The sequence below is a fragment of the Ascidiella aspersa genome, chromosome 4 (genome assembly GCF_963924565.1).
Source record: "Ascidiella aspersa chromosome 4, kaAscAspe10.2, whole genome shotgun sequence".
Taxonomy (NCBI): domain Eukaryota; kingdom Metazoa; phylum Chordata; class Ascidiacea; order Phlebobranchia; family Ascidiidae; genus Ascidiella; species Ascidiella aspersa.
This window is the reverse complement of record NC_139450.1, coordinates 23,959,323-23,974,036: the sequence shown is the minus strand read 5'-3', so window position 1 is coordinate 23,974,036 and position 14,714 is coordinate 23,959,323. Positions and strand designations below refer to the sequence as shown.

At 39.0% G+C, this 14,714-nt stretch overlaps 32 non-coding genes and 46 pseudogenes across 32 annotated transcripts; all 78 read left to right on the top strand.

Annotated features, from left to right (window-relative positions):
• The first annotated feature begins 26 nt into the window (after positions 1–26).
• Positions 27–145, top strand: LOC146151773 (5S ribosomal RNA; annotated as a pseudogene).
• A 65-nt stretch (positions 146–210) lies between these two features.
• Positions 211–329, top strand: LOC146151772 (5S ribosomal RNA; annotated as a pseudogene).
• A 64-nt stretch (positions 330–393) lies between these two features.
• Positions 394–512, top strand: LOC146151771 (5S ribosomal RNA). Its single transcript, XR_014496980.1, has one exon. It is a non-coding gene; the product is annotated as a 5S ribosomal RNA (ribosomal RNA).
• A 64-nt stretch (positions 513–576) lies between these two features.
• On the top strand, positions 577–696 carry LOC146151770 (5S ribosomal RNA; annotated as a pseudogene).
• Positions 697–761: 65 nt separating this feature from the next.
• LOC146151769 (5S ribosomal RNA) lies at positions 762–880 on the top strand (annotated as a pseudogene).
• A 74-nt stretch (positions 881–954) lies between these two features.
• LOC146151768 (5S ribosomal RNA) lies at positions 955–1,073 on the top strand. Its single transcript, XR_014495569.1, has one exon. It is a non-coding gene; the product is annotated as a 5S ribosomal RNA (ribosomal RNA).
• A 65-nt stretch (positions 1,074–1,138) lies between these two features.
• On the top strand, positions 1,139–1,257 carry LOC146151767 (5S ribosomal RNA; annotated as a pseudogene).
• A 64-nt stretch (positions 1,258–1,321) lies between these two features.
• LOC146151766 (5S ribosomal RNA) lies at positions 1,322–1,440 on the top strand. Its single transcript, XR_014496979.1, has one exon. It is a non-coding gene; the product is annotated as a 5S ribosomal RNA (ribosomal RNA).
• Positions 1,441–1,504: 64 nt separating this feature from the next.
• On the top strand, positions 1,505–1,623 carry LOC146151765 (5S ribosomal RNA; annotated as a pseudogene).
• Positions 1,624–1,688: 65 nt separating this feature from the next.
• Positions 1,689–1,807, top strand: LOC146151764 (5S ribosomal RNA; annotated as a pseudogene).
• A 74-nt stretch (positions 1,808–1,881) lies between these two features.
• On the top strand, positions 1,882–2,000 carry LOC146151763 (5S ribosomal RNA; annotated as a pseudogene).
• A 64-nt stretch (positions 2,001–2,064) lies between these two features.
• LOC146151762 (5S ribosomal RNA) lies at positions 2,065–2,183 on the top strand (annotated as a pseudogene).
• A 74-nt stretch (positions 2,184–2,257) lies between these two features.
• Positions 2,258–2,376, top strand: LOC146151761 (5S ribosomal RNA; annotated as a pseudogene).
• A 74-nt stretch (positions 2,377–2,450) lies between these two features.
• Positions 2,451–2,569, top strand: LOC146151760 (5S ribosomal RNA). Its single transcript, XR_014497355.1, has one exon. It is a non-coding gene; the product is annotated as a 5S ribosomal RNA (ribosomal RNA).
• A 65-nt stretch (positions 2,570–2,634) lies between these two features.
• LOC146151759 (5S ribosomal RNA) lies at positions 2,635–2,753 on the top strand. The gene has a single exon (XR_014496222.1). It is a non-coding gene; the product is annotated as a 5S ribosomal RNA (ribosomal RNA).
• A 64-nt stretch (positions 2,754–2,817) lies between these two features.
• LOC146151758 (5S ribosomal RNA) lies at positions 2,818–2,936 on the top strand. Its single transcript, XR_014497953.1, has one exon. It is a non-coding gene; the product is annotated as a 5S ribosomal RNA (ribosomal RNA).
• A 64-nt stretch (positions 2,937–3,000) lies between these two features.
• Positions 3,001–3,119, top strand: LOC146151757 (5S ribosomal RNA). Its single transcript, XR_014497844.1, has one exon. It is a non-coding gene; the product is annotated as a 5S ribosomal RNA (ribosomal RNA).
• A 74-nt stretch (positions 3,120–3,193) lies between these two features.
• On the top strand, positions 3,194–3,312 carry LOC146151756 (5S ribosomal RNA; annotated as a pseudogene).
• A 73-nt stretch (positions 3,313–3,385) lies between these two features.
• On the top strand, positions 3,386–3,504 carry LOC146151755 (5S ribosomal RNA; annotated as a pseudogene).
• A 63-nt stretch (positions 3,505–3,567) lies between these two features.
• On the top strand, positions 3,568–3,685 carry LOC146151754 (5S ribosomal RNA; annotated as a pseudogene).
• A 64-nt stretch (positions 3,686–3,749) lies between these two features.
• LOC146151753 (5S ribosomal RNA) lies at positions 3,750–3,867 on the top strand (annotated as a pseudogene).
• A 65-nt stretch (positions 3,868–3,932) lies between these two features.
• On the top strand, positions 3,933–4,051 carry LOC146151752 (5S ribosomal RNA). Its single transcript, XR_014496221.1, has one exon. It is a non-coding gene; the product is annotated as a 5S ribosomal RNA (ribosomal RNA).
• Positions 4,052–4,115: 64 nt separating this feature from the next.
• Positions 4,116–4,234, top strand: LOC146151751 (5S ribosomal RNA). Its single transcript, XR_014497929.1, has one exon. It is a non-coding gene; the product is annotated as a 5S ribosomal RNA (ribosomal RNA).
• A 64-nt stretch (positions 4,235–4,298) lies between these two features.
• On the top strand, positions 4,299–4,417 carry LOC146151750 (5S ribosomal RNA; annotated as a pseudogene).
• A 74-nt stretch (positions 4,418–4,491) lies between these two features.
• Positions 4,492–4,610, top strand: LOC146151749 (5S ribosomal RNA; annotated as a pseudogene).
• Positions 4,611–4,684: 74 nt separating this feature from the next.
• On the top strand, positions 4,685–4,803 carry LOC146151748 (5S ribosomal RNA; annotated as a pseudogene).
• A 65-nt stretch (positions 4,804–4,868) lies between these two features.
• Positions 4,869–4,987, top strand: LOC146151747 (5S ribosomal RNA). The gene has a single exon (XR_014496220.1). It is a non-coding gene; the product is annotated as a 5S ribosomal RNA (ribosomal RNA).
• A 64-nt stretch (positions 4,988–5,051) lies between these two features.
• LOC146151746 (5S ribosomal RNA) lies at positions 5,052–5,170 on the top strand (annotated as a pseudogene).
• A 64-nt stretch (positions 5,171–5,234) lies between these two features.
• LOC146151745 (5S ribosomal RNA) lies at positions 5,235–5,353 on the top strand (annotated as a pseudogene).
• Positions 5,354–5,427: 74 nt separating this feature from the next.
• LOC146151744 (5S ribosomal RNA) lies at positions 5,428–5,546 on the top strand (annotated as a pseudogene).
• Positions 5,547–5,619: 73 nt separating this feature from the next.
• Positions 5,620–5,738, top strand: LOC146151743 (5S ribosomal RNA; annotated as a pseudogene).
• A 63-nt stretch (positions 5,739–5,801) lies between these two features.
• LOC146151742 (5S ribosomal RNA) lies at positions 5,802–5,919 on the top strand (annotated as a pseudogene).
• A 64-nt stretch (positions 5,920–5,983) lies between these two features.
• LOC146151741 (5S ribosomal RNA) lies at positions 5,984–6,102 on the top strand. The gene has a single exon (XR_014496488.1). It is a non-coding gene; the product is annotated as a 5S ribosomal RNA (ribosomal RNA).
• Positions 6,103–6,165: 63 nt separating this feature from the next.
• On the top strand, positions 6,166–6,283 carry LOC146151740 (5S ribosomal RNA; annotated as a pseudogene).
• A 64-nt stretch (positions 6,284–6,347) lies between these two features.
• On the top strand, positions 6,348–6,466 carry LOC146151739 (5S ribosomal RNA; annotated as a pseudogene).
• Positions 6,467–6,540: 74 nt separating this feature from the next.
• Positions 6,541–6,659, top strand: LOC146151738 (5S ribosomal RNA; annotated as a pseudogene).
• A 64-nt stretch (positions 6,660–6,723) lies between these two features.
• On the top strand, positions 6,724–6,842 carry LOC146151737 (5S ribosomal RNA). The gene has a single exon (XR_014496603.1). It is a non-coding gene; the product is annotated as a 5S ribosomal RNA (ribosomal RNA).
• A 65-nt stretch (positions 6,843–6,907) lies between these two features.
• LOC146151736 (5S ribosomal RNA) lies at positions 6,908–7,026 on the top strand (annotated as a pseudogene).
• A 65-nt stretch (positions 7,027–7,091) lies between these two features.
• On the top strand, positions 7,092–7,210 carry LOC146151735 (5S ribosomal RNA). The gene has a single exon (XR_014496219.1). It is a non-coding gene; the product is annotated as a 5S ribosomal RNA (ribosomal RNA).
• A 64-nt stretch (positions 7,211–7,274) lies between these two features.
• Positions 7,275–7,393, top strand: LOC146151734 (5S ribosomal RNA). Its single transcript, XR_014495467.1, has one exon. It is a non-coding gene; the product is annotated as a 5S ribosomal RNA (ribosomal RNA).
• Positions 7,394–7,457: 64 nt separating this feature from the next.
• LOC146151733 (5S ribosomal RNA) lies at positions 7,458–7,576 on the top strand (annotated as a pseudogene).
• Positions 7,577–7,650: 74 nt separating this feature from the next.
• LOC146151732 (5S ribosomal RNA) lies at positions 7,651–7,769 on the top strand (annotated as a pseudogene).
• Positions 7,770–7,843: 74 nt separating this feature from the next.
• LOC146151731 (5S ribosomal RNA) lies at positions 7,844–7,962 on the top strand (annotated as a pseudogene).
• A 74-nt stretch (positions 7,963–8,036) lies between these two features.
• Positions 8,037–8,155, top strand: LOC146151730 (5S ribosomal RNA; annotated as a pseudogene).
• A 64-nt stretch (positions 8,156–8,219) lies between these two features.
• On the top strand, positions 8,220–8,338 carry LOC146151729 (5S ribosomal RNA). The gene has a single exon (XR_014496602.1). It is a non-coding gene; the product is annotated as a 5S ribosomal RNA (ribosomal RNA).
• Positions 8,339–8,403: 65 nt separating this feature from the next.
• Positions 8,404–8,522, top strand: LOC146151728 (5S ribosomal RNA). The gene has a single exon (XR_014496218.1). It is a non-coding gene; the product is annotated as a 5S ribosomal RNA (ribosomal RNA).
• Positions 8,523–8,586: 64 nt separating this feature from the next.
• Positions 8,587–8,705, top strand: LOC146151727 (5S ribosomal RNA). Its single transcript, XR_014495466.1, has one exon. It is a non-coding gene; the product is annotated as a 5S ribosomal RNA (ribosomal RNA).
• Positions 8,706–8,769: 64 nt separating this feature from the next.
• On the top strand, positions 8,770–8,888 carry LOC146151726 (5S ribosomal RNA; annotated as a pseudogene).
• A 74-nt stretch (positions 8,889–8,962) lies between these two features.
• Positions 8,963–9,081, top strand: LOC146151725 (5S ribosomal RNA; annotated as a pseudogene).
• Positions 9,082–9,155: 74 nt separating this feature from the next.
• LOC146151724 (5S ribosomal RNA) lies at positions 9,156–9,274 on the top strand (annotated as a pseudogene).
• Positions 9,275–9,338: 64 nt separating this feature from the next.
• LOC146151723 (5S ribosomal RNA) lies at positions 9,339–9,457 on the top strand. Its single transcript, XR_014497952.1, has one exon. It is a non-coding gene; the product is annotated as a 5S ribosomal RNA (ribosomal RNA).
• Positions 9,458–9,521: 64 nt separating this feature from the next.
• LOC146151722 (5S ribosomal RNA) lies at positions 9,522–9,640 on the top strand. Its single transcript, XR_014497016.1, has one exon. It is a non-coding gene; the product is annotated as a 5S ribosomal RNA (ribosomal RNA).
• A 64-nt stretch (positions 9,641–9,704) lies between these two features.
• LOC146151721 (5S ribosomal RNA) lies at positions 9,705–9,823 on the top strand. The gene has a single exon (XR_014497843.1). It is a non-coding gene; the product is annotated as a 5S ribosomal RNA (ribosomal RNA).
• Positions 9,824–9,897: 74 nt separating this feature from the next.
• On the top strand, positions 9,898–10,016 carry LOC146151720 (5S ribosomal RNA; annotated as a pseudogene).
• A 73-nt stretch (positions 10,017–10,089) lies between these two features.
• On the top strand, positions 10,090–10,208 carry LOC146151719 (5S ribosomal RNA; annotated as a pseudogene).
• A 63-nt stretch (positions 10,209–10,271) lies between these two features.
• Positions 10,272–10,389, top strand: LOC146151718 (5S ribosomal RNA; annotated as a pseudogene).
• Positions 10,390–10,453: 64 nt separating this feature from the next.
• Positions 10,454–10,572, top strand: LOC146151717 (5S ribosomal RNA). The gene has a single exon (XR_014497917.1). It is a non-coding gene; the product is annotated as a 5S ribosomal RNA (ribosomal RNA).
• Positions 10,573–10,635: 63 nt separating this feature from the next.
• On the top strand, positions 10,636–10,753 carry LOC146151716 (5S ribosomal RNA; annotated as a pseudogene).
• A 64-nt stretch (positions 10,754–10,817) lies between these two features.
• Positions 10,818–10,936, top strand: LOC146151715 (5S ribosomal RNA). Its single transcript, XR_014495878.1, has one exon. It is a non-coding gene; the product is annotated as a 5S ribosomal RNA (ribosomal RNA).
• A 168-nt stretch (positions 10,937–11,104) lies between these two features.
• LOC146151714 (5S ribosomal RNA) lies at positions 11,105–11,223 on the top strand. Its single transcript, XR_014496038.1, has one exon. It is a non-coding gene; the product is annotated as a 5S ribosomal RNA (ribosomal RNA).
• Positions 11,224–11,286: 63 nt separating this feature from the next.
• On the top strand, positions 11,287–11,405 carry LOC146151713 (5S ribosomal RNA). Its single transcript, XR_014496708.1, has one exon. It is a non-coding gene; the product is annotated as a 5S ribosomal RNA (ribosomal RNA).
• Positions 11,406–11,470: 65 nt separating this feature from the next.
• LOC146151712 (5S ribosomal RNA) lies at positions 11,471–11,589 on the top strand (annotated as a pseudogene).
• A 74-nt stretch (positions 11,590–11,663) lies between these two features.
• Positions 11,664–11,782, top strand: LOC146151711 (5S ribosomal RNA). Its single transcript, XR_014497415.1, has one exon. It is a non-coding gene; the product is annotated as a 5S ribosomal RNA (ribosomal RNA).
• Positions 11,783–11,846: 64 nt separating this feature from the next.
• On the top strand, positions 11,847–11,965 carry LOC146151710 (5S ribosomal RNA). The gene has a single exon (XR_014498112.1). It is a non-coding gene; the product is annotated as a 5S ribosomal RNA (ribosomal RNA).
• Positions 11,966–12,133: 168 nt separating this feature from the next.
• Positions 12,134–12,252, top strand: LOC146151709 (5S ribosomal RNA). The gene has a single exon (XR_014496036.1). It is a non-coding gene; the product is annotated as a 5S ribosomal RNA (ribosomal RNA).
• Positions 12,253–12,315: 63 nt separating this feature from the next.
• LOC146151708 (5S ribosomal RNA) lies at positions 12,316–12,434 on the top strand. The gene has a single exon (XR_014497818.1). It is a non-coding gene; the product is annotated as a 5S ribosomal RNA (ribosomal RNA).
• A 65-nt stretch (positions 12,435–12,499) lies between these two features.
• Positions 12,500–12,618, top strand: LOC146151707 (5S ribosomal RNA; annotated as a pseudogene).
• Positions 12,619–12,692: 74 nt separating this feature from the next.
• LOC146151706 (5S ribosomal RNA) lies at positions 12,693–12,811 on the top strand (annotated as a pseudogene).
• Positions 12,812–12,885: 74 nt separating this feature from the next.
• Positions 12,886–13,004, top strand: LOC146151705 (5S ribosomal RNA; annotated as a pseudogene).
• Positions 13,005–13,068: 64 nt separating this feature from the next.
• Positions 13,069–13,187, top strand: LOC146151704 (5S ribosomal RNA). Its single transcript, XR_014497906.1, has one exon. It is a non-coding gene; the product is annotated as a 5S ribosomal RNA (ribosomal RNA).
• Positions 13,188–13,252: 65 nt separating this feature from the next.
• LOC146151703 (5S ribosomal RNA) lies at positions 13,253–13,371 on the top strand (annotated as a pseudogene).
• Positions 13,372–13,436: 65 nt separating this feature from the next.
• On the top strand, positions 13,437–13,555 carry LOC146151702 (5S ribosomal RNA). Its single transcript, XR_014496217.1, has one exon. It is a non-coding gene; the product is annotated as a 5S ribosomal RNA (ribosomal RNA).
• Positions 13,556–13,619: 64 nt separating this feature from the next.
• LOC146151701 (5S ribosomal RNA) lies at positions 13,620–13,738 on the top strand. The gene has a single exon (XR_014495465.1). It is a non-coding gene; the product is annotated as a 5S ribosomal RNA (ribosomal RNA).
• Positions 13,739–13,802: 64 nt separating this feature from the next.
• Positions 13,803–13,921, top strand: LOC146151700 (5S ribosomal RNA; annotated as a pseudogene).
• A 74-nt stretch (positions 13,922–13,995) lies between these two features.
• Positions 13,996–14,114, top strand: LOC146151699 (5S ribosomal RNA; annotated as a pseudogene).
• Positions 14,115–14,188: 74 nt separating this feature from the next.
• On the top strand, positions 14,189–14,307 carry LOC146151698 (5S ribosomal RNA; annotated as a pseudogene).
• Positions 14,308–14,371: 64 nt separating this feature from the next.
• LOC146151697 (5S ribosomal RNA) lies at positions 14,372–14,490 on the top strand. Its single transcript, XR_014497950.1, has one exon. It is a non-coding gene; the product is annotated as a 5S ribosomal RNA (ribosomal RNA).
• Positions 14,491–14,554: 64 nt separating this feature from the next.
• On the top strand, positions 14,555–14,673 carry LOC146151696 (5S ribosomal RNA; annotated as a pseudogene).
• The last annotated feature ends 41 nt before the right edge of the window (positions 14,674–14,714 follow it).

Here is a 14,714-nt window from a genome sequence, read left to right as displayed (position 1 = left end):
TAGACCATAAAATGTTGACCAATACTGGCTACGAACACACCAGGTTGAATGCACCCGATCTCGTCCGATCTCGGAAGTTAAGCAACGTAGGGATTGGTTAGTACTTGGATGGGTGACCGCCTAGCAATACCAATTGTCGTAGGCAAAATATGATTTATTTAAGTTTTTACATTTTTAAATAGATTAGACCAAAAAATGTTGACCAATACTGGCTACGACCATACCAGGTTGAATGCACCCGATCTCGTCCGATCTCGGAAGTTAAGCAACGTCTGGATTGGTTAGTACTTGGATGGGTGACCGCCTAGGAATACCAATTGTCGTAGGCACAATATGATTTATTTAAGTTTTTACATTTTTAAATAGGTTAGACCATAAATGTTGACCAATACTGTCTACGAACATACCAGGTTGAATGCACCCGATCTCGTCCGATCTCGGAAGTTAAGCAACGTCGGGATTGGTTAGTACTTGGATGGGTGACCGCCTAGGAATACCAATTGTCGTAGGCACAATATGATTTATTTAAGTTTTTACATTTTTAAATAGATTAGACCATAAATGTTGACCAATACCGACTACGACCATACCAGGTTGAATGCACCCGATCTCGTCCGATCTCGGAAGTTAAGCAACATCGGGATTGGTTGCTACTTGGGATGGGTGACCGCATAGGAATACCAATTGTCGTAGGCACAATATGATTTATTTAAGTTTTTACATTTTTAAATAGATTAGACCATAAAATGTTGACCAATACTGGCTACGAACATACCAGGTTGAATGCACCCGATTCGCGTCCGATCTCGGAAGTTAAGCAACGTCGGGTTGGTTGGTACTTAGATGGGTGACCGCCTAGGAATACCAATTGTCATAGGCAAAATATGATTTTTAAATTATATTCAAATGTTAACATTTTTAAAGATTTTAGACCAAAAAATATTGACCAATACTGCCTACGACCATACCATGTTGAATGCACCCGATCTCGTCCGATCTCGGAAGTTAAGCAACGTAGGGATTGGTTAGTACTTGGATGGGTGACCGCCTAGCAATACCAATTGTCGTAGGCAAAATATGATTTATTTAAGTTTTTACATTTTTAAATAGATTAGACCAAAAAATGTTGACCAATACTGGCTACGACCATACCAGGTTGAATGCACCCGATCTCGTCCGATCTCGGAAGTTAAGCAACGTCTGGATTGGTTAGTACTTGGATGGGTGACCGCCTAGGAATACCAATTGTCGTAGGCACAATATGATTTATTTAAGTTTTTACATTTTTAAATAGGTTAGACCATAAATGTTGACCAATACTGTCTACGAACATACCAGGTTGAATGCACCCGATCTCGTCCGATCTCGGAAGTTAAGCAACGTCGGGATTGGTTAGTACTTGGATGGGTGACCGCCTAGGAATACCAATTGTCGTAGGCACAATATGATTTATTTAAGTTTTTACATTTTTAAATAGATTAGACCATAAATGTTGACCAATACCGACTACGACCATACCAGGTTGAATGCACCCGATCTCGTCCGATCTCGGAAGTTAAGCAACATCGGGATTGGTTGCTACTTGGATGGGTGACCGCATAGGAATACCAATTGTCGTAGGCACAATATGATTTATTTAAGTTTTTACATTTTTAAATAGATTAGACCATAAAATGTTGACCAATACTGGCTACGAACATACCAGGTTGAATGCACCCGATTCGCGTCCGATCTCGGAAGTTAAGCAACGTCGGGTTGGTTGGTACTTAGATGGGTGACCGTCTTGGAATACCAATTGTCATAGGCAAAATATGATTTTTAAAATATATTTAAATGTTAGCATTTTTAAAGATTTTAGACCAAAAAATATTGACCAATACTGCCTACGACCATACCAGGTTGAATGCACCCGATCTCGTCCGATCTCAGAAGGTACGCAACGTCGGGATTGGTTAGTACTTGGATGGGTCACCGCATAGGAATTCCAATTGTCATAGGCAAAATATGATTTATTTAAGTTTTTACTTTTTTAAATAGATTAGACATAAAATGTTGAGAAATACTGCTTACGACCATACAAGGTTGAATGCACCCGATCTCGTCCGATCTCGGAAGTTACGCAACGTCGGGATTGGTTAGTACTTGGACGGGTGACCGCATAGGAATTCCAATTGTCATAGGCAAAATATGATTTATAAAATATATTTAAATGTTAACATTTTTAAAGATTTTAGACCAAAAAATGTTGACCAGTACTGTCTATGACCATACCAGGTTGAATGCACCCGATCTCGTCCGATCTCGGAAGTTAAGCAATGTCGGGATTGGTTAGTACTTGGATGGGTGACCGCATAGGAATTCCAAATGTCATAGGCAAAATATGATTTATAAAATATATTTAAATGTTAACATTTTTGAAGATTTTAGACCAAAAAATGTTGACCAATACTGTCTACGACCATACCAGGTTGAATGCACCCGATCTCGTCCGATCTCGGAAGTTAAGTAACGTCGGGATTGGTGAGTACTTGGATGGGTGACCGCCTAGGAATACCAATTGTCGTAGGCAAAATATGATTTATTTAAGTTTTTACATTTTTAAATAGATTAGACCAAAAAATATTGACCAATACTGGCTACGACCATACCAGGTTGAATGCACCCGATCTCGTCCGATCTCGGAAGTTAAGCAACGTCGGGATTGGTTAGTACTTGGATGGGTGACCGCCTAGGAATACCAATTGTCGTAGGCACAATATGATTTATTTAAGTTTTTACATATTTAAATAGATTAGACCATAAATGTTGACCAATACTGTCTACCACCATACCAGGTTGAATGCACCCGATCTCGTCCGATCTCGGAAGTTAAGCAACGTCGGGATTGGTTAGTACTTGGATGGGTGACCGCCTAGGAATACCAATTGTCGTAGGCAAAATAAGATTTATTTAAGTTTTTTCTTTTTTAAATAGATTAGACGTAAAATGTTGAGAAATACTGCTTACGACCATACCAGGTTGAATGCACCCGATCTCGTCCGATCTCGGAAGTTAAGCAACGTCGGGATTGGTTAGTACTTGGATGGGTGACCGCATAGGAATTCCAATTGTCATAGGCAAAATATGATTTACAAAATATATTTAAATGTTAACATTTTTGAAGATGTTAGACCAAAAAATGTTGACCAATACTGTCTACGACCATACCAGGTTGAATGCACCCGATCTCGTCCGATCTCGGAAGTTAAGCAACGTCGGGATTGGTAAGTACTTGGATGGGTGACCGCCTAGCAATACCAATTGTCATAGGCAAAATATTATTTTTAAAATATATTTAAATGTTAGCATTTTAAAGATTTTAGACCAAAAAATGTTTACCAACACTGTCTACGACCATACCAGGTTCAATGCACCCTATCTCGTCCGATCTCGGAAGTTAAGCAACGTTGGGATTGGTTAGTACTTGGATGGGTGACCGCCTAGGAATACCAATTGTCGTAGGCACAATATGATTTATTTAAGTTTTACATTTTTAAATAGATTAGACCATGAATGTTGACCAATACTGTCCACGACCATACCAGGTTGAATGCACACGATCTCGTCCGATCTCGGAAGTTAAGAAACGTCGGGATTGGTTAGTACTTGCATGGGTGACCGCCTAGGAATCCAATTGTCGTAGGCACAATATGATTTATTTAAGTTTTTACATTTTTAAATAGATTAGACCATAAATGTTGACGATTACTGTCTACGACCATACCAGGTTGAATGCACCCGATCTCGTCCGATCTCGGAAGTTAAGAAACGTCGGGATTGGTTAGTACTTGCATGGGTGACCGCCTAGGAATCCAATTGTCGTAGGCACAATATGATTTATTTAAGTTTTTACATTTTTAAATAGATTAGACCAAAAAATGTTGACCAATACTGGCTACGACCATACCAGGTTGAATGCACCCGATCTCGTCCGATCTCGGAAGTTAAGCAACGTCGGGATTGGTTAGTACTTGGATGGGTGACCGCCTAGGAATACCAATTGTCGTAGGCACAATATGATTTATTTAAGTTTTTACATTTTTAAATAGATTAGACCATAAATGTTGACCAATACTGTCTACGACCATACCAGGTTGAATGCACCCGATCTCGTCCGATCTCGGAAGTTAAGCAACGTCGGGATTGGTTAGTACTTGGATGGGTGACCGCCTAGGAATACCAATTGTCGTAGGCAAAATATGATTCATTTAAGTTTTTACTTTTTTAAATAGATTAGACGTAAAATTTTGAGAAATAATGTCTACGACCATACCAGGTTCAATGCACCCCATCTCGTCCGATCTCGGAAGTTAAGCAACGTCGGGATTGGTTAGTACTTGGATGGGTGACCGCATAGGAATTCCAATTGTCATAGGCAAAATATGATTTATAAAATATATTTAAATGTTAACATTTTTGAAGATTTTAGACCAAAAAATGTTGACCAATACTGTCTACGACCATACCAGGTTGAATGCACACGGTATCGTCCGATCTCGGAAGTTAAGCAACGTCGGGATTGGTTGGTACTTGGATGGGTGACCGCATAGGAATTCCAAATGTCATAGGCAAAATATGATTTATAAAATATATTTAAATGTTAACATTTTTGAAGATTTTAGACCAAAAAATGTTGACCAATACTGTCCACGACCATACCAGGTTGAATGCACCCGATCTCGTCCGATCTCGGAAGTTAAGTAACGTCGGGATTGGTGAGTACTTGGATGGGTGACCGCCTAGGAATACCAATTGTCGTAGGCAAAATATGATTTATTTAAGTTTTTACATTTTTAAATAGATTAGACCAAAAAATATTGACCAATACTGGCTACGACCATACCAGGTTGAATGCACCCGATCTCGTCCGATCTCGGAAGTTAAGCAACGTCGGGATTGGTTAGTACTTGGATGGGTGACCGCCTAGGAATACCAATTGTCGTAGGCACAATATGATTTATTTAAGTTTTTACATATTTAAATAGATTAGACCATAAATGTTGACCAATAGTGCCAACCACCATACCAGGTTGAATGCACCCGATCTCGTCCGATCTCGGAAGTTAAGCAACGTCGGGATTGGTTAGTACTTGGATGGGTGACCGCCTAGGAATACCAATTGTCGTAGGCAAAATAAGATTTATTTAAGTTTTTACTTTTTTAAATAGATTAGACGTAAAATGTTGAGAAATACTCCTTACGACCATACCAGGTTGAATGCACCCGATCTCGTCCGATCTCGGAAGTTAAGCAACGTCGGGATTGGTTAGTACTTGGATGGGTGACCGCATAGGAATTCCAATTGTCATAGGCAAAATATGATTTATAAAATATATTTAAATGTTAACATTTTTGAAGATGTTAGACCAAAAAATGTTGACCAATACTGTCTACGACCATACCAGGTTGAATGCACCCGATCTCGTCCGATCTCGGAAGTTAAGCAACGTCGGGATTGGTAAGTACTTGGATGGGTGACCGCCTAGCAATACCAATTGTCATAGGCAAAATATTATTTTTAAAATATATTTAAATGTTAGCATTTTAAAGATTTTAGACCAAAAAATGTTTACCAACACTGTCTACGACCATACCAGGTTCAATGCACCCTATCTCGTCCGATCTCGGAAGTTAAGCAACGTTGGGATTGGTTAGTACTTGGATGGGTGACCGCCTAGGAATACCAATTGTCGTAGGCACAATATGATTTATTTAAGTTTTACATTTTTAAATAGATTAGACCATAAATGTTGACCAATACTGTCCACGACCATACCAGGTTGAATGCACACGATCTCGTCCGATCTCGGAAGTTAAGAAACGTCGGGATTGGTTAGTACTTGCATGGGTGACCGCCTAGGAATCCAATTGTCGTAGGCACAATATGATTTATTTAAGTTTTTACATTTTTAAATAGATTAGACCATAAATGTTGACGATTACTGTCTACGACCATACCAGGTTGAATGCACCCGATTTCGTCCGATCTCGGAAGTTAAGCAACGTCGGGATTGGTTAGTACTTGGATGGGTGACCGCCTAGGAATACCAATTGTCGTAGGCACAATATGATTTATTTAAGTTTTACATTTTTAAATAGATTAGACCATAAATGTTGACCAATACTGTCCACGACCATACCAGGTTGAATGCACACGATCTCGTCCGATCTCGGAAGTTAAGAAACGTCGGGATTGGTTAGTACTTGGATGGGTGACCGCCTAGGAATCCAATTGTCGTAGGCACAATATGATTTATTTAAGTTTTTACTTTTTTAAATAGATTAGACGTAAAATTTTGAGAAATACTGCTTATGACCATACCAGGTTGAATGCACCCGATCTCGTCCGATCACGGAAGTTAAGCAACGTCGGGATTGGTTAGTACTTGGATGGGTGACCGCCTAGCAATACCAATTGTCATAGGCAAAATATGATTTTTAAAATATATTTAAATGTTAACATTTTTAAAGATTTTAGACCAAAAAATGTTGACCAATACTGTCTACGACCATACCAGGTTGAAAGCACCCGATCTCGTCCGATCTCGGAAGTTAAGCAACGTCGGGATTGGTTAGTCATTGGATGGGTGACCGCCTAGGAATACCAATTGTCGTAGGCATAATATCATTTATTTAAGTTTTTACATTTTTAAAAAGATTAGACCATAAATGTTGACGAATACTGTCTACGACCATACCAGGATGAATGCACCCGATCTCGTCCGATCTCGGAAGTTAAGCAACGTCGGGATTGGTTAGTACTTGGATGGGTGACCGCCTAGGAATACCAATTGTCGTAGGCAAAATATGATTTATTTAAGTTTTTACATTTTTAAATAGATTAGACCAAAAAATGTTGACCAATACTGGCTACGAACATACCAGATTGAATGCACCCGATCTCGTCCGATCTCGGAAGTTAAGCAACGTCGGGATTGGTTAGTACTTGGATGGGTGACCGCCTAGGAATACCAATTGTCGTAGGCAAAATATGATTTATTTAAGTTTTTACATTTTTAAATAGATTAGACCAAAAAATGTTGACCAATACTGGCTACGACCATACCAGGTTGAATGCACCCGATCTCGTCCGATCTCGGAAGTTAAGCAACGTCGGGATTGGTTAGTACTTGGATGGGTGACCGCCTAGGAATACCAATTGTCGTAGGCACAATATGATTTATTTAAGTTTTTACATTTTTAAATAGATTAGACCATAAATGTTGACCAATACTGTCTACGACCATACCAGGTTGAACGCACCCGATCTCGTCCGATCTCGGAAGTTAAGCAACGTCGGGATTGGTTAGTACTTGGATGGGTGACCGCCTAGGAATACCAATTGTCGTAGGCAATATATTATTCATTTAAGTTTTTACTTTTTTAAATAGATTAGACGTAAAATGTTGAGAAATACTGTCTACGACCATACCAGGTTCAATGCACCCCATCTCGTCCGATCTCGGAAGTTAAGCAACGTCGGGATTGGTTAGTACTTGGATGGGTGACCGCATAGGAATTCCAATTGTCATAGGCAAAATATGATTTATAAAATATATTTAAATGTTAACATTTTTGAAGATTTTAGACCAAAAAATGTTGACCAATACTGTCTACGACCATACCAGGTTGAATGCACCCGGTATCGTCCGATCTCGGAAGTTAAGCAACGTCGGGATTGGTTAGTACTTGGATGGGTGACTTCATAGGAATTCCAAATGTCATAGGCAAAATATGATTTATAAAATATATTTAAATGTTAACATTTTTGAAGATTTTAGACCAAAAAATGTTGACCAATACTGGCTACGACCATACCAGGTTGAATGCACCCGATCTCGTCCGATCTCGGAAGTTAAGTAACGTCGGGATTGGTTAGTACTTGGATGGGTGACCGCCTAGCAATACCAATTGTCATAGGCAAAATATGATTTTTAAAATATATTTAAATGTTAACATTTTTAAAGATTTTAGACCAAAAAATGTTGACCAATACTGTCTACGACCATACCAGGTTGAAAGCACCCGATCTCGTCCGATCTCGGAAGTTAAGCAACGTCGGGATTGGTTAGTCATTGGATGGGTGACCGCCTAGGAATACCAATTGTCGTAGGCATAATATCATTTATTTAAGTTTTTACATTTTTAAAAAGATTAGACCATAAATGTTGACGAATACTGTCTACGACCATACCAGGATGAATGCACCCGATCTCGTCCGATCTCGGAAGTTAAGCAACGTCGGGATTGGTTAGTACTTGGATGGGTGACCGCCTAGGAATACCAATTGTCGTAGGCAAAATATGATTTATTTAAGTTTTTACATTTTTAAATAGATTAGACCAAAAAATGTTGACCAATACTGGCTACGACCATACCAGGTTGAATGCACCCGATCTCGTCCGATCTCGGAAGTTAAGCAACGTCGGGATTGGTTAGTACTTGGATGGGTGACCGCCTAGGAATACCAATTGTCGTAGGCACAATATGATTTATTTAAGTTTTTACATTTTTAAATAGATTAGACCATAAATGTTGACCAATACTGTCTACGACCATACCAGGTTGAACGCACCCGATCTCGTCCGATCTCGGAAGTTAAGCAACGTCGGGATTGGTTAGTACTTGGATGGGTGACCGCCTAGGAATACCAATTGTCGTAGGCAATATATGATTCATTTAAGTTTTTACTTTTTTAAATAGATTAGACGTAAAATGTTGAGAAATACTGTCTACGACCATACCAGGTTCAATGCACCCCATCTCGTCCGATCTCGGAAGTTAAGCAACGTCGGGATTGGTTAGTACTTGGATGGGTGACCGCATAGGAATTCCAATTGTCATAGGCAAAATATGATTTATAAAATATATTTAAATGTTAACATTTTTGAAGATTTTAGACCAAAAAATGTTGACCAATACTGTCTACGACCATACCAGGTTGAATGCACCCGGTATCGTCCGATCTCGGAAGTTAAGCAACGTCGGGATTGGTTAGTACTTGGATGGGTGACTTCATAGGAATTCCAAATGTCATAGGCAAAATATGATTTATAAAATATATTTAAATGTTAACATTTTTGAAGATTTTAGACCAAAAAATGTTGACCAATACTGGCTACGACCATACCAGGTTGAATGCACCCGATCTCGTCCGATCTCGGAAGTTAAGTAACGTCGGGATTGGTGAGTACTTGGATGGGTGACCGCCTAGGAATACCAATTGTCGTAGGCACAATATGATTTATTTAAGTTTTTACATATTTAAATAGATTAGACCATAAATGTTGACCAATACTGTCTACCACCATACCAGGTTGAATGCACCCGATCTCGTCCGATCTCGGAAGTTAAGCAACGTCGGGATTGGTTAGTACTTGGATGGGTGACCGCCTAGGAATACCAATTGTCGTAGGCACAATATGATTTATTTAAGTTTTTACATATTTAAATAGATTAGACCATAAATGTTGACCAATACTGTCTACGACCATACCAGGTTGAATGCACCCGATCTCGTCCGATCTCGGAAGTTAAGCAACGTCGGGATTGGTTAGTGCTTGGATGGGTGACCGCCTAGGAATACCAATTGTCGTAGGCAAAATAAGATTTATTTAAGTTTTTACTTTTTTAAATAGATTAGACGTAAAATGTTGAGAAATACTGCTTACGACCATACCAGGTTGAATGCACCCGATCTCGTCCGATCTCGGAAGTTAAGCAACGTCGGGATTGGTTAGTACTTGGATGGGTGACCGCATAGGAATTCCAATTGTCATAGGCAAAATATGATTTATAAAATATATTGAAATGTTAACATTTTTGAAGATGTTAGACCAAAAAATGTTGACCAATACTGTCTACGACCATACCAGGTTGAATGCACCCGATCTCGTCCGATCTCGGAAGTTAAGCAACGTCGGGATTGGTAAGTTCTTGGATGGGTGACCGCCTAGCAATACCAATTGTCATAGGCAAAATATTATTTTTAAAATATATTTAAATGTTAGCATTTTAAAGATTTTAGACCAAAAAATGTTTACCAACACTGTCTACGACCATACCAGGTTCAATGCACCCTATCTCGTCCGATCTCGGAAGTTAAGCAACGTTGGGATTGGTTAGTACTTGGATGGGTGACCGCCTAGGAATACCAATTGTCGTAGGCACAATATGATTTATTTAAGTTTTACATTTTTAAATAGATTAGACCATAAATGTTGACCAATACTGTCCACGACCATACCAGGTTGAATGCACACGATCTCGTCCGATCTCGGAAGTTAAGAAACTTCGGGATTGGTTAGTACTTGCATGGGTGACCGCCTAGGAATCCAATTGTCGTAGGCACAATATGATTTATTTAAGTTTTTACATTTTTAAATAGATTAGACCATAAATGTTGACGATTACTGTCTACGACCATACCAGGTTGAATGCACCCGATCTCGTCCGATCTCGGAAGTTAAGCAACGTCGGGATTGGTTAGTACTTGGATGGGTGACCGCCTAGGAATACCAATTGTCGTAGGCACAATATGATTTATTTAAGTTTTACATTTTTAAATAGATTAGACCATAAATGTTGACCAATACTGTCCACGACCATACCAGGTTGAATGCACACGATCTCGTCCGATCTCGGAAGTTAAGAAACGTCGGGATTGGTTAGTACTTGGATGGGTGACCGCCTAGGAATCCAATTGTCGTAGGCACAATATGATTTATTTAAGTTTTTACATTTTTAAATAGATTAGATCATAAATGTTGACGATTACTGTCTACGACCATACCAGGTTGAATGCACCCGATCTCGTCCGATCTCGGAAGTTAAGCAACGTCGGGATTGGTTAGTACTTGGATGGGTGACCGCCTAGGAATATCAATTGTCGTAGGCAAAATAAGATTTATTTAAGTTTTTACATTTTTAAATAGATTAGACCAAAAAATGTTGACCAATACTGGCTACGACCATACCTAGGAATACCAATTGTCGTAGGCACAATATGATTTATTTAAGTTTTTACATTTTTTAATTGATTAGACCATAAATGTTGACCAATACTGTCTACGACCATACCAGGTTGAATGCACCCGATCTCCTCCGATCTCGGAAGTTAAGCAACGTCGGGATTGGTTAGTACTTGGATGGGTGACCGCCTAGGAATACCAATTGTCGTAGGCAAAATATGATTTATTTAAGTTTTTATTTTTAAAATAGAATAGACATAAAATGTTGAGAAATACTGCTTACGACCATACCAGGTTGAATGCATCCGATCTCGTCCGATCTCGGAAGTTAAGCAACGTCGGGATTGGTTAGTACTTGGATGGGTGACCGCCTAGGAATACCAATTGTCGTAGGCAAAATATGATTTATTTAAGTTTTTACATTTTTAAATAGATTAGACCAAAAAATGTTGACCAATACTGGCTACGACCATACCAGGTTGAATGCACCCGATCTCGTCCGATCTCGGAAGTCAAGCAACGTCGGGATTGGTTAGTACTTGGATGGGTGACCGCCTAGCAATTCCAATTGTCATAGGCAAAATATGATTTTTCAAATATATTTAAATGTTAACATTTTTAAAGATTTTAGACCAAAAAATGTTGACCAATACTGTCTACGACCATACCAGGTTGAATGCACCCGATCTCGTCCGATCTCGTAAGTTAAGCAACGTCGGGATTGGTTAGTACTTGGATGGGTGACCGCCTAGGAATACCAATTGTCGTAGGCATAATATCATTTATTTAAGTTTTTACATTTTTAAATAGATTAGATCATAAATGTTGACGATTACTGTCTACGACCATACCAGGTTGAATGCACCCGATCTCGTCCGATCTCGGAAGTTAAGCAACGTCGGGATTGGTTAGTACTTGGATAGGTGACCGCCTAGGAATATCAATTGTCGTAGGCAAAATAAGATTTATTTAAGTTTTTACATTTTTAAATAGATTAGACCAAAAAATGTTGACCAATACTGGCTACGACCATACCTAGGAATACCAATTGTCGTAGGCACAATATGATTTATTTAAGTTTTTACATTTTTTAATTGATTAGACCATAAATGTTGACCAATACTGTCTACGACCATACCAGGTTGAATGCACCCGATCTCCTCCGATCTCGGAAGTTAAGCAACGTCGGGATTGGTTAGTACTTGGATGGGTGACCGCCTAGGAATACCAATTGTCGTAGGCAAAATATGATTTATTTAAGTTTTTATTTTTAAAATAGAATAGACATAAAATGTTGAGAAATACTGCTTACGACCATACCAGGTTGAATGCATCCGATCTCGTCCGATCTCGGAAGTTAAGCAACGTCGGGATTGGTTAGTAGTTGGATGGGTGACCGCCTAGGAATACCAATTGTCGTAGGCAAAATATGATTTATTTAAGTTTTTACATTTTTAAATAGATTAGACCAAAAAATGTTGACCAATACTGGCTACGACCATACCAGGTTGAATGCACCCGATCTCGTCCGATCTCGGAAGTCAAGCAACGTCGGGATTGGTTAGTACTTGGATGGGTGACCGCCTAGCAATTCCAATTGTCATAGGTAAAATATTATTTTTCAAATATATTTAAATGTTAACATTTTTAAAGATTTTAGACCAAAAAATGTTGACCAATACTGTCTACGACCATACCAGGTTGAAAGCACCCGATCTCGTCCGATCTCGGAAGTTAAGCAACGTCGGGATTGGTTAGTACTTGGATGGGTGACCGCCTAGCAATACCAATTGTCATAGGCAAAATATGATTTTTAAAATATATTTAAATGTTAACATTTTTAAAGATTTTAGACCAAAAAATGTTGACCAATACTGTCTACGACCATACCAGGTTGAAAGCACCCGATCTCGTCCGATCTCGGAAGTTAAGCAACGTCGGGATTGGTTAGTCATTGGATGGGTGACCGCCTAGGAATACCAATTGTCGTAGGCATAATATCATTTATTTAAGTTTTTACATTTTTAAAAAGATTAGACCATAAATGTTGACGAATACTGTCTACGACCATACCAGGTTGAATGCACCCGATCTCGTCCGATCTCGGAAGTTAAGCAACGTCGGGATTGGTTAGTACTTGGATGGGTGACCGCCTAGGAATACCAATTGTCGTAGGCAAAATATGATTTATTTAAGTTTTTACATTTTTAAATAGATTAGACCAAAAAATGTTGACCAATACTGGCTACGAACATACCAGATTGAATGCACCCGATCTCGTCCGATCTCGGAAGTTAAGCAACGTCGGGATTGGTTAGTACTTGGATGGGTGACCGCCTAGGAATACCAATTGTCGTAGGCAAAATATGATTTATTTAAGTTTTTACATTTTTAAATAGATTAGACCAAAAAATGTTGACCAATACTGGCTACGACCATACCAGGTTGAATGCACCCGATCTCGTCCGATCTCGGAAGTTAAGCAACGTCGGGATTGGTTAGTACTTGGATGGGTGACCGCCTAGGAATACCAATTGTCGTAGGCACAATATGATTTATTTAAGTTTTTACATTTTTAAATAGATTAGACCATAAATGTTGACCAATACTGTCTACGACCATACCAGGTTGAACGCACCCGATCTCGTCCGATCTCGGAAGTTAAGCAACGTCGGGATTGGTTAGTACTTGGATGGGTGACCGCCTAGGAATACCAATTGTCGTAGGCAATATATGATTCATTTAAGTTTTTACTTTTTTAAATAGATTAGACGTAAAATGTTGAGAAATACTGTCTACGACCATACCAGGTTCAATGCACCCCATCTCGTCCGATCTCGGAAGTTAAGCAACGTCGGGATTGGTTAGTACTTGGATGGGTGACCGCATAGGAATTCCAATTGTCATAGGCAAAATATGATTTATAAAATATATTTAAATGTTAACATTTTTGAAGATTTTAGACCAAAAAATGTTGACCAATACTGTCTACGACCATACCAGGTTGAATGCACCCGGTATCGTCCGATCTCGGAAGTTAAGCAACGTCGGGATTGGTTAGTACTTGGATGGGTGACTCCATAGGAATTCCAAATGTCATAGGCAAAATATGATTTATAAAATATATTTAAATGTTAACATTTTTGAAGATTTTAGACCAAAAAATGTTGACCAATACTGGCTACGACCATACCAGGTTGAATGCACCCGATCTCGTCCGATCTCGGAAGTTAAGTAACGTCGGGATTGGTGAGTACTTGGATGGGTGACCGCCTAGGAATACCAATTGTCGTAGGCACAATATGATTTATTTAAGTTTTTACATATTTAAATAGATTAGACCATAAATGTTGACCAATACTGTCTACCACCATACCAGGTTGAATGCACCCGATCTCGTCCGATCTCGGAAGTTAAGCAACGTCGGGATTGGTTAGTACTTGGATGGGTGACCGCCTAGGAATACCAATTGTCGTAGGCACAATATGATTTATTTAAGTTTTTACATATTTAAATAGATTAGACCATAAATGTTGACCAATACTGTCTACCACCATACCAGGTTGAATGCACCCGATCTCGTCCGATCTCGGAAGTTAAGCAACGTCGGGATTGGTTAGTGCTTGGATGGGTGACCGCCTAGGAATACCAATTGTCGTAGGCAAAATAAGATTTATTTAAGTTTTTACTTTTTTAAATAGATTA